Here is a 9,980-nt window from a genome sequence, read left to right on the forward strand (position 1 = left end):
CTCAGGCTACGTCCACACGTACCCGGGTATTTTTGAAAACAGATTTTTCTATGCGTTTGCACCTTTCGTCCACACGTAAATGGCATTTTCGGTCACTGAAAACGGAGATTTCTAAAAACGCCTGTCAGGGTGGATATTTTCGAAAACTCCGTTTTTGCATTTACGTGTGGATGAGGAAAACGGAGAAAACGCAGCACAAGATGTGCGCCCTTCTGCGTATGGATGATTTTCTCTTTGTGAGATTATGTCTTTGTCACAACAATAGCATTTACTAGAATTATATCAGTCATTTACAGTTCTGGATTTTCTTTTTGCTAGAATGAACAAAACAAAAGGCAAGAGACACCTGAATTTTCTGCTCAGGTAAGTTAAAAAGTTTAATACTGATTGGCTATGATTTTTATCAGGAGTCATTCTTTCACTGTTTGCTTAAAATTTTATATGAGTTTGCACCTGTGTGTATGGAAAAAACAACAGAATTGGTTCAGGTCAGAATTATGTTAAATTTCAAGATGCCTTTATTCTTCATGTACTTGCCCATTTTCTGTATTTAACTTTCAAGGGTTAATATAAATAAATTTACATTTCACTGCGTGGATTGTGGAAGTGTTCAGACATAAGTTCTTAAAAATGTGCTTAAATGATGCCTGTGTGATTTCTTTCATTTCTCTGCAGTTTTAAAAAAAAACAAAAACAAATCCATTTTAATTTCCAGGTTTCACTACCTAGCAGTTCAAAAGGTGAGACACATATTTATTATTTATGATAATCATCTTTAAAGACGGAAATAATTTTCTTTTGACTCAATACCCCCACTGAGAGAGACAACAACCTGAGCTTTTCATGTCTTGAAAAAATCTAATCAGGAAAAAGACAATCAGATCTTCACGGGGAGTCCAGTGAAAGGCAAACACCAACTAAAAGACAGTGTGACTCAGGTATTTACGTTTGTTTCCAAAGAATGGCAGTTTCACTCCACTGTAAGGTAAAACTTATCTTCTATAGCGTGTGTCTGATGCAAAATCAGACACATACTTCGCATTGGTTTGTTCGTGGCTGAGGTACAATAAAATACTATTTAGATCAAGTAATCAACTTTCTGCCATGAACTGCTCCTTTAATAAGTGATCGGTAAGAGCCTGATGTATTTTTCAGTATCAGTGTATCACATTGAGCATTAAACTGGTTCCTGCTAAGCACTTCTTTACTCTCACAGTGACAGAAACAAGAATATTATCTGAAGTGAAAGACATAACGAAAAAAGTCAAGGACCAGTAGCGGTTTTTGATACGGGCGACATGGGCGGTTGCCCGGAGCGGCATTGTGGTGGGGGGCAGCATCACGGGCATCGGCAATAACAACAACAAAAAAATTGCTCATACTCATGCTGCCCCGACATCATGCCAGCGCATATTGGGAATGATACAGGCACCGATCGGTTTTCTATCGCCCATTTGCTGGGAGTAAGGGCGCCCTCCATTTGCGAGATGCGCCTGCTGCTTGCTGCACAGGGAGGAGAGGGCGGGGCGGCGGGGGATTCTCTGGCTGGCTGGAGCAGCATTTGATAACCAACTCGCAAAATAAAACAAAATAAAAACAAAACAACAAACACGAAAACACCAGACATCACGATACAGGCTTAAAATTTGCACCAATGTTTTTTTGAAATTCTATACGCGAAAAGCCCTCGGTGCGCCTGCTCACTGCTGAAGTCAAAGTAAACTTTACTGTCATCTCCGCTACATACAGTCCAGTATATAGAGAGATGAGACGACGAGGCTCCAGTTACAGCAGTGCAAGTAAACACACAATAAATATAAGAAGAGTAAGAAAATAAATATACACTTTAGGACTCGGGGTAAAGGGATCAATAACAATTTAAAATTTATAATTTACAGTTTGATGACCTGCCATTGGATAATGGCAGGTCATCCTGAAACAATCAGAATCAGAATACTTTATTAATCCCTAAGGAAATTATGTGGATTACAGTTGCTCCAAAAAGAAATGGTAAAAACAATAACAGTAACAGACTAAACTCTAAACAATACATTATGTTGTAGATTTTAATATTAATTAGTCATTGTCAGTTGTTGATTTGTTCTGTTCTCATTGTATGATGAATTATGATGGCTGTTTATGAGGTGCCGTAAGGGACATTATTACTGAAACGCATTTCAGTTGAGCAGGAACGCATTTCAGTTAAACAGGAAGTTGTTTCTTGACAAGGAAACTGAAGGGAAAAGTTGTAGATTTCAAACAAACCACTACACAAATGTCTTCTCAGCAACCTGCTACTAGCTTAAGTGAAGCAGCTGCATAACTTAACAATATATAAGCCTCAGCATAAGTCAAAATTTAGAATAGCAGACAGGCATTATCCTGGTTAATCTTTTTGGCATATGTGCTTTTTGTCTTTTTTAGCAAAGAAAAGAATATCTTAAAATCATTAATGAAACCAGGGAGAGAAGGCTTAGCATTCCTCCATTTAGCACAATGGATAAAATATTTACTCAAAAGTATGATGATGTTAATAATGTCTGAGACACCCAATGCTAGATGATCCATATAAAAAAAGTTATGATGTAATTCAAATAGTGGCACATCATTAATATTTAGGGAAATCCAATTTTTTAAGTTGCACCAAATGCATTGTGTGATAGGGCATAGAAAAAAAAAAAGATGTTCTAGGGTTTCATTTCATTTTCATTTTCATCAGTAAATTTTCAAAAAGAACACTGATCCATCTCAAAACCAAATCTCTTTTTTAACAATTCTGCCACAGGATTAATGTTGTTTATTACTTCAAAGTGTGTTTCTTTAACTTTAGGTAGAATAGGCTATTTCATAAATTTTTAGTATGCTTTATCCAGTATTATTGAAATAACTAAATTAGAACTACGCAATGTAACCATTCTGTTGTAACTATGAAATATTTTGTCTTTGAAGAAACTACTAATAAATTTATTATTGCATTTTTATCAAACAGCTGACATTGCCCTAGCAATAAATTTGGGAGCACTAATGGGAAAATATTGTATATCATAAAATTTTAATCAAATGAAGCAGAGGCAGTGGGACCAGTTCACAAAATTTGTTATATTGTCTTTGAGAGCAGTTTAGACAATATTTTTCTGAAAAGTCTGTGTAACTTAGAATGACACCGTTATCATCCAACAAATCTGTTATGAATATAATCTTTTTATTTAAACCAGTCGCTCTTGAAAATTGATTTTTGATTAAGTGTTATTACTCTATGATTCCATAAGGTTTAATTATGGGGAGAGGTTGTGGGTATATCTCATTATCTCAGATTTTAACCATTTAATTCTAAGGGTGCCAACCATAAATTCTAATTCTGGAGCTTTGATACCACCTTTATTGTATTCCTTCACAAGCTGAGATGTTTCAATGTAATGGGTTTTATTCCTCCACAAAAATTCGAAAATAACTGTGTTAGCCTTACTAATGTTTTTAGAGGAGATGTATAGAGAGTGACAAGGATAAATCAATTTGGAGATGCCTTCAGCTTTAGATAGGATGTTTCTGCCAAAAATAGCGAGGTCTCTGGTTAACCAGTGGCTAAGTGATTTCTTCATCTCCATTATACAGTTAGAAATATTAGTGTCTTTTCTGCTAATTGTTTTTTTTTTTTTTTTTTAGATATTATCAGCCCTATATATTTAACTTTAGATTCAACTATAACCAAAGCTATTGAGGAGTAGTGATGGGATTTCCGGCTCTTTTTAGAGAACTGGCTCTTTCGGTTCGGCTCCGAACCGGCTCCTCAGGTTTTTTTGTTGCTTTAATTAATTTATTATTAACAATAATATAAAATTATGTGCTTTAATTAATTTATTATTAACAATAATATAAAATTATGCACAAAAGGAATTAGAAATGTAAAAAAAAGTTGTTTTATTTATATATTTGTATATATAAATATATGCGGTGGCCCCTAGAGACAAAACACATGCAAACTCCAAAAAGCACGTACAAATTCCAAAACACATTTCTAGCATGAACTGAACTTCCAAAACAGAGCTACCTAGATCACTTAAATTACACAATTGAAAGCATATGTGTATTGTTTGTGCATTTATACACAAGCACTCATATATATTCAAATAATGGTTTTTTTTAAAAGTTCATTTACCTGTTATTACCACACACCAAATCCAGTCATTGGTACTTGCTGGCTTGTGTAGCCACTAGGTAACAAAAGCTCAACACTGGGCCTAGCATCCTGGAGCACTTCTGTTGTGTTTTGCACGTGTTTTGGAGTTCTTACGTGCTTTTGAGTTTTTATGTGTTTTGGAGTTTGTACGTGCTTTGGAGTTTGTACGTGTTTTGGAGTTTGTACTTGCTATGGAGTTTGTACGTGTTTTGGAGTTTGTACGTGCTTCAGGGTTTGTACGTGCTTCAGAGTTCGTACGTGTTTTGAAGTTTGCACGTGCTTTGTCTTGTAGGGGCCACCGTAAATATACTTTTATTTATTCACTCCACATGAAGTGTAATAAATAAATCATCTAATACAAAAACCAACTATTCACATTTCAACTTTTAACTATTTTCAAAGATTCTTGAAAAACTATTTGCAAACAAACTAGATTCTTTTATTGATAAATATGATTTATTGAATGATCATCAGTATGGGTTCAGAAGAAATCGCTCAACATCTCTAGCTGTGATGAAATTTATTGAAAATATTGCAACGGCTGTGGATGAAAAACAGTTTGGAATAGGTGTGTTCATTGATTTACGTAAAGCCTTTGATATGATAGATCATTCTTTACTTTTACAGAAGTGTGAAAGGTATGGTTTAAGAGGTGTTGTACAATTTTGGTTAAATAGTTACTTGAATAATAGGTTTTCCAATATGTGAGTATTAATAACATGAAATCTAAACTTAGAAAAGTAACTTGTGGAGTTCCGCAAGGATCTGTTTTGGGACCTAAGTTATTTTTACTTTATATAAATGATATTTGTACAGCCAGTGATACTTTAAAATATGTGATGTTTGCTGATGATACAAACTTATTTTGCTCTGGAAAGGACATAAAGAAATGACTGAAAACAGTGAAAACAGAACTCATGAAGTTAAATAGATGGTTTGTATTTAATAAACTATCATTGAATGAAAATAAAACAAAATTTATGTTATTTGGAGGTAGTAAAAGTAATATTAAAGTAAAATTGAATTTAAATAATGTTGAAATTGAAAGAGTATATGAGACAAAATTTTTAGGAGTAATTATTGATGATGAACTTTGTTGGAAGCCCCACATAGAACATGTGAAACGGAAATTATCTAAGTCTATTTCTATTCTTTATAAAACAAAAGATTTTGTGAATAAGAATTGCCTTTATTTATTGTATACTTCCCTTTGTTTGCCTTATATGACCTATTGTGCAGAAATTTGGGGGAACACATACAAAACATATTGGGATTCAATATTTAAATTGCAAAAAAGAGCTATTAGAATAATAAATAAAGTTGGATATAGGGAGTCCACCAACCAGTTTTTTGTAGGATCATCTATGTTAAAATTCATGGACATTATATATTCTAAAACTTTAGAAATGATATATCAAGTGATGAAAAAGAACGTTCCAAATTGTATTTTAAGTATGTTTCAACTAAGAGATGGAAAATATGATTTGAGGGGGTCTTATAAATTTGAAATACCTAAAGTGAGAACCAATGTTAAGTATAGATGTGTGTCAGTTTTGGGAGTGAAATTATGGAATGGACTTAATGATGAACTGAAGATGTGTTTTTTTTTTGACATTTTCAGGAAGATTTTAAAATTTGTATTATACAAGGTTATAGAAATTTGGTTTGATTAAAAAAAAAATTGTGTTGATTTAATTTACTGATTTATCATTGATTTCTTTCAAACTGTTATGTAACTTATTATCAATGCTATTTACTTTCTTGGTTAAGGATTTGATTATTTTTTGGGGGGTAAAGGATAGGATAATTATAAGCCACAAGGCTTCAGCCTATTCCTTTTTCAGTTACTGTTTGAGTACTTTTATGTAAAATTATAATCTGTTGTTATTGTTGTTGTTGACTGAAATAATATTTCAATTCAATTTAAATTTTCAGCTTTTTCCTTTTACAAATTTAAAGTGAAACAACACAAAACACTGCAAACCACAACACAATTAAATATAAATTAAAATATGAAAACAAAAAGAAGATGCATTTTCTGTCATATGGGCCTGCATGAATAAACATTCTGAATCCTTTATCATCTGCAACTGAAAACAGTTGTGGATGATCACTATACCTTTCTAATGTGACGTTGTTGTCCCTGGCTCTCTTTCTCTCTCTCTCCCTCCCGCTCTGTTCCTGTGCTACTGCGACTGTAACTCCCGCCCCTCCCCCCTCTGCCCAGCGTAAAGCACAAGGCTCGCATGCAGAGTGAAGCGGAAAAAAAGTGTGAGAAAGAGGGTGAGAGAAAGAAAAACAAAAACCCCCACGGCTCGCGATGAGGAGCCGGCTTGCGTCGTTCACGTCAAAGATCCGGGCTCTAAGAGCCATTTCGTTCGCAAACGACCCATCACTAGTCTAATCATCTAACACATGAAACTGGAAACTAGCTTGTAATGTTCAAAAGAAGATGGACAGATAATCTGGCTAAATGTAAGACATCTTGTTAAGCTACAAGAAATTTGCAGTGCATGTGCTCTGGCTTCCTGGTTCCCATCATGTTCCGTGCTGGTATCCAGGGCAACCACTTTTTTGTCCATGAGCTGCCATTTTAAATCCGCCATCTTGCGTCTATGTTAACTATTTAGTTTACAGTCGCCATCTTGGGCTACTAGCTTTAGCCTGAGCTCAGTGTTGGCTCCTAAGTTAGCATCAATGGAATTTAATTTAAGGTTGAATAACCATATGTACATATTCTCCTTTATTCTGCTTCACTGTTAGGGTTAGGGGTTAGGGTTTGGGAAAAGAAACAGGGTCCCAGCAATTGCTGGTCCCCAGTTGATGCACGCTCACTCGACTGGGGTGGGCACTGATGCTCCCGGTTCAAAAAATTACCCATCTTGGGTTGTAGTGGCCATTTACTGTGTCTATTGAGCCCGTCGCGACGTTTCAGCGTTACTTCGCCTTCTTCAGGCTGGGCTCAATGATTTAGAGACTGTCTTGTCTTCTATTTATATGTTTCCTTTTACTTAGTTTTTTCTCTGTGCTTTCTTCTTTGCGAATGTCTTGTCTTCTATTTATGTTTCTTCTTGCTTAGTTTTTCTCCGTGCTTTCTTCTTAGTTTTTCTCTGTTCTCTTTGTGACTGTTTTGTCTTCTATTTATACTTTTCTTCTTGTTATTCTCTTTGTTCTTTTGTCACTTTGTTTTTATCTTTATCCATGGCACCCCCTTTCCTTAGTCCACTCATTCTTTCAGTTCTGTTTTTTTGGCACCCCCTTTCTTAGTAACCACTCTGTTCTTTGTTCTGTGTCTTGTGTTTTTCCATTTTTTTTGGCTTTTTTTGTTTTTTTGGGGGGGGCTAGGCCTGAGTTAGGGTTAGAGCAGGGAGGGCTGATTGGTTAGGGTTAGGGTAGGAGATGTGGGCAGGGGCCTCACCCACTCCACCGGGACCTGGCTAGTAAGGGTTAGGGTTGTGGGTAAAGACCAGGCCCGGCTATTGCCGGAACCCGAAGTGCACGGTCCATCAATGGGATTGGGGTCGGTGCCCCCTGTTCAAAAAATTACCCTTAGCGGGTGTAGTGCACTGCCATTTGGCCATCGCTACGTTTGGGCTGGGTGTAACCTTCCTCAGGCTGGCCCAACGTCTCTATGTGTTTCTGTCTTTCTGTCAGTGTTGCCAACGCCTCAGTAAGGAAAATCGCTATTGGTTGTCCTAAAAGTTGCTAGAAGTCGCTAAATGACGTCATCGCCTAATTTGCATAATTGGTCATGCTAATATAATTGTAACCTACGTTGTTGGAGAGAGAAATAACATTGTGGAAGAGACATGAAGTGAGTAAAAAACGTCCTAAATACACCTAGAATTTATTTAGAACTACAAATAATTTTCGATTTTTTAAATTTTTTTTTTTTAGCAATTATTGTTATTTTTAATGTCACAATTCCAAACCTGCTCCTTTATCCGGGCTTGGACCGGCAAAAGTGTGTGTGTGTGTGTGTGTGTGTGTGTGTGTGTGTGTGTGTTTATAAGTAGTTTTAAACCTTGTGATCCACAAAACAGCATAAGAGTAAAAGAACTGACTGCATTACAGTCAGTGCGGGAGCAGCGGCTTCGCTCATGTGCGATTCATTTGCAGTTTGGACGCATAGGTGTGAACATCTTCTGCCCTGATAGCAGCTGGGGGAGGACTATCCTCTGCCCGTGAGCGCTTTGGAACGGGCAAGGTGCCCACGGCAGCACCCGCTGCTTGTTAAGAGTAAGAGTGATACGAGCTTTCACGTCAAAAAGTCGTCATAAATAAGTCTCCAAGAACAGCAGAAAAAGTCGCCAGATTTGTCGCTAGTCGCTCTTTAGAAAAAAAGTCGCTAAGGGGGTCTGAAAACTCGCTAAATATAGCAACAAAGTCGCTAATTGGGCAACACTGCTTTCTGTTGCCACTCGGGGCCTTTTATACTAGGCTGTCTCCGCCCATTTTTCTGATTTCCTTTAACTTTTATATCTTTACTTAGTGCTATCTTTCTTTGCCACTCAGGGCTTTTCATACTCTCTCTCTTCCCTTTTGTTCAATATACCATTTCTTTTAACTTTTTCTTTTTTTTTCCAAAGCATAAAAATATATTTTTATTCTTAAATGCAAGCGACCAATAATGCACATTTTATTCTGCGTTATATAAAAGTCTAGCTAAGACAATAGGAGCCTGGATTACAAATTGTAGATCTCTTACAAAGCATCATGGCGCTACAACACTACCACTGCAATACTGCTCAGAGCAGATGTGTGATGTGGTTTTGGCAATGAGGCTGCTTTTCTTTTATAAATTGCCTTTTAATCTTTCTGTTATCATAAAATCAAAACCAAACAATTTGAGTATTTAATTTTCATCATCTGTGGCGTCTTCATCCTCGTCAACATCCTCTTCAGATTCATCTTCATCCTCCTCTTCCTCCTCCTCCTCCCCTTTTCTCGTCTGACGACTACCAGCTCTTTGTTGCTGTAATGTCCCTGATGAGTTCAGGAAGGACCCGGTCTGATCAAGGGAAGTTTTGGAATTAGCTCACACTATGTCTAAGCGTGACTAGTAGCCAGGGGGGGTGCAGAGAACTCCTGAACACCTCCAAGTCCTCCTCCTTGTCCACACTTTGAATGCTTTGGTAGGCCAGGGTGTACACCTCCAAAGCCTTGGCGTGGAATGACATTTCCACTGTCACAAACTCACAAAAGATTTTCTTGATGTCTTGGATCTTCTGCCTCTCAAACTCATCGATGGTCTCCTCCAGTTGCTTCGTGGTCCGTGTGGCATCCATGGTGGCTCTCTGGAGTTCACTCTCAGCCTGAGAAATGATCTGCATGTCTGAGGGGTTTCTCTGCCTGGTCCTCTCGAGCTGAGCCATCTGTTGTTTTATACTAGGCTGTCTCCGCCCATTTTTCTGATTTCCTTTAACTTTTATATCTTTACTTAGTGCTATCTTTTTTTGCCACTCAGGGCTTTTTATACTCTCTCTCTTCCCTTTTGTTCAATTTACCATTTCTTTTAACTTTTTCTGCTCAAATTGCCCGCTTGTTCCTGCTGTTGCAGGACCTCTATTGTCATTTCTCCCACTTCCTTTCCACCTGTTTGAGCAGAGGTTTTAATTTTAAACCGTTTTTGCTGTTTCTCTACGGGCCTTTCTGTTGTAGACGCAGCCGGCATGTTCATTTGGTCACCTGCGCTAGGCGAGGAAAATGGACCTGAAGGGGCGGGCCGGGGCGGCAACGCTCCTGGAGCAATCAGGGAGGATTCACAGCACACAGCAGTCACGGGGCATGCAGAGGGAGAACA

At 37.3% G+C, this 9,980-nt stretch overlaps 1 pseudogene; it reads right to left on the reverse strand.

The window, feature by feature from the left end:
• Positions 1 to 8,905: 8,905 nt before the first annotated feature.
• LOC116329494 lies at positions 8,906 to 9,578 on the reverse strand (annotated as a pseudogene).
• Between the last annotated feature and the right edge of the window lie 402 nt (positions 9,579 to 9,980).

Source organism: Oreochromis aureus, linkage group 19, assembly GCF_013358895.1.
Source record: "Oreochromis aureus strain Israel breed Guangdong linkage group 19, ZZ_aureus, whole genome shotgun sequence".
Taxonomy (NCBI): domain Eukaryota; kingdom Metazoa; phylum Chordata; class Actinopteri; order Cichliformes; family Cichlidae; genus Oreochromis; species Oreochromis aureus.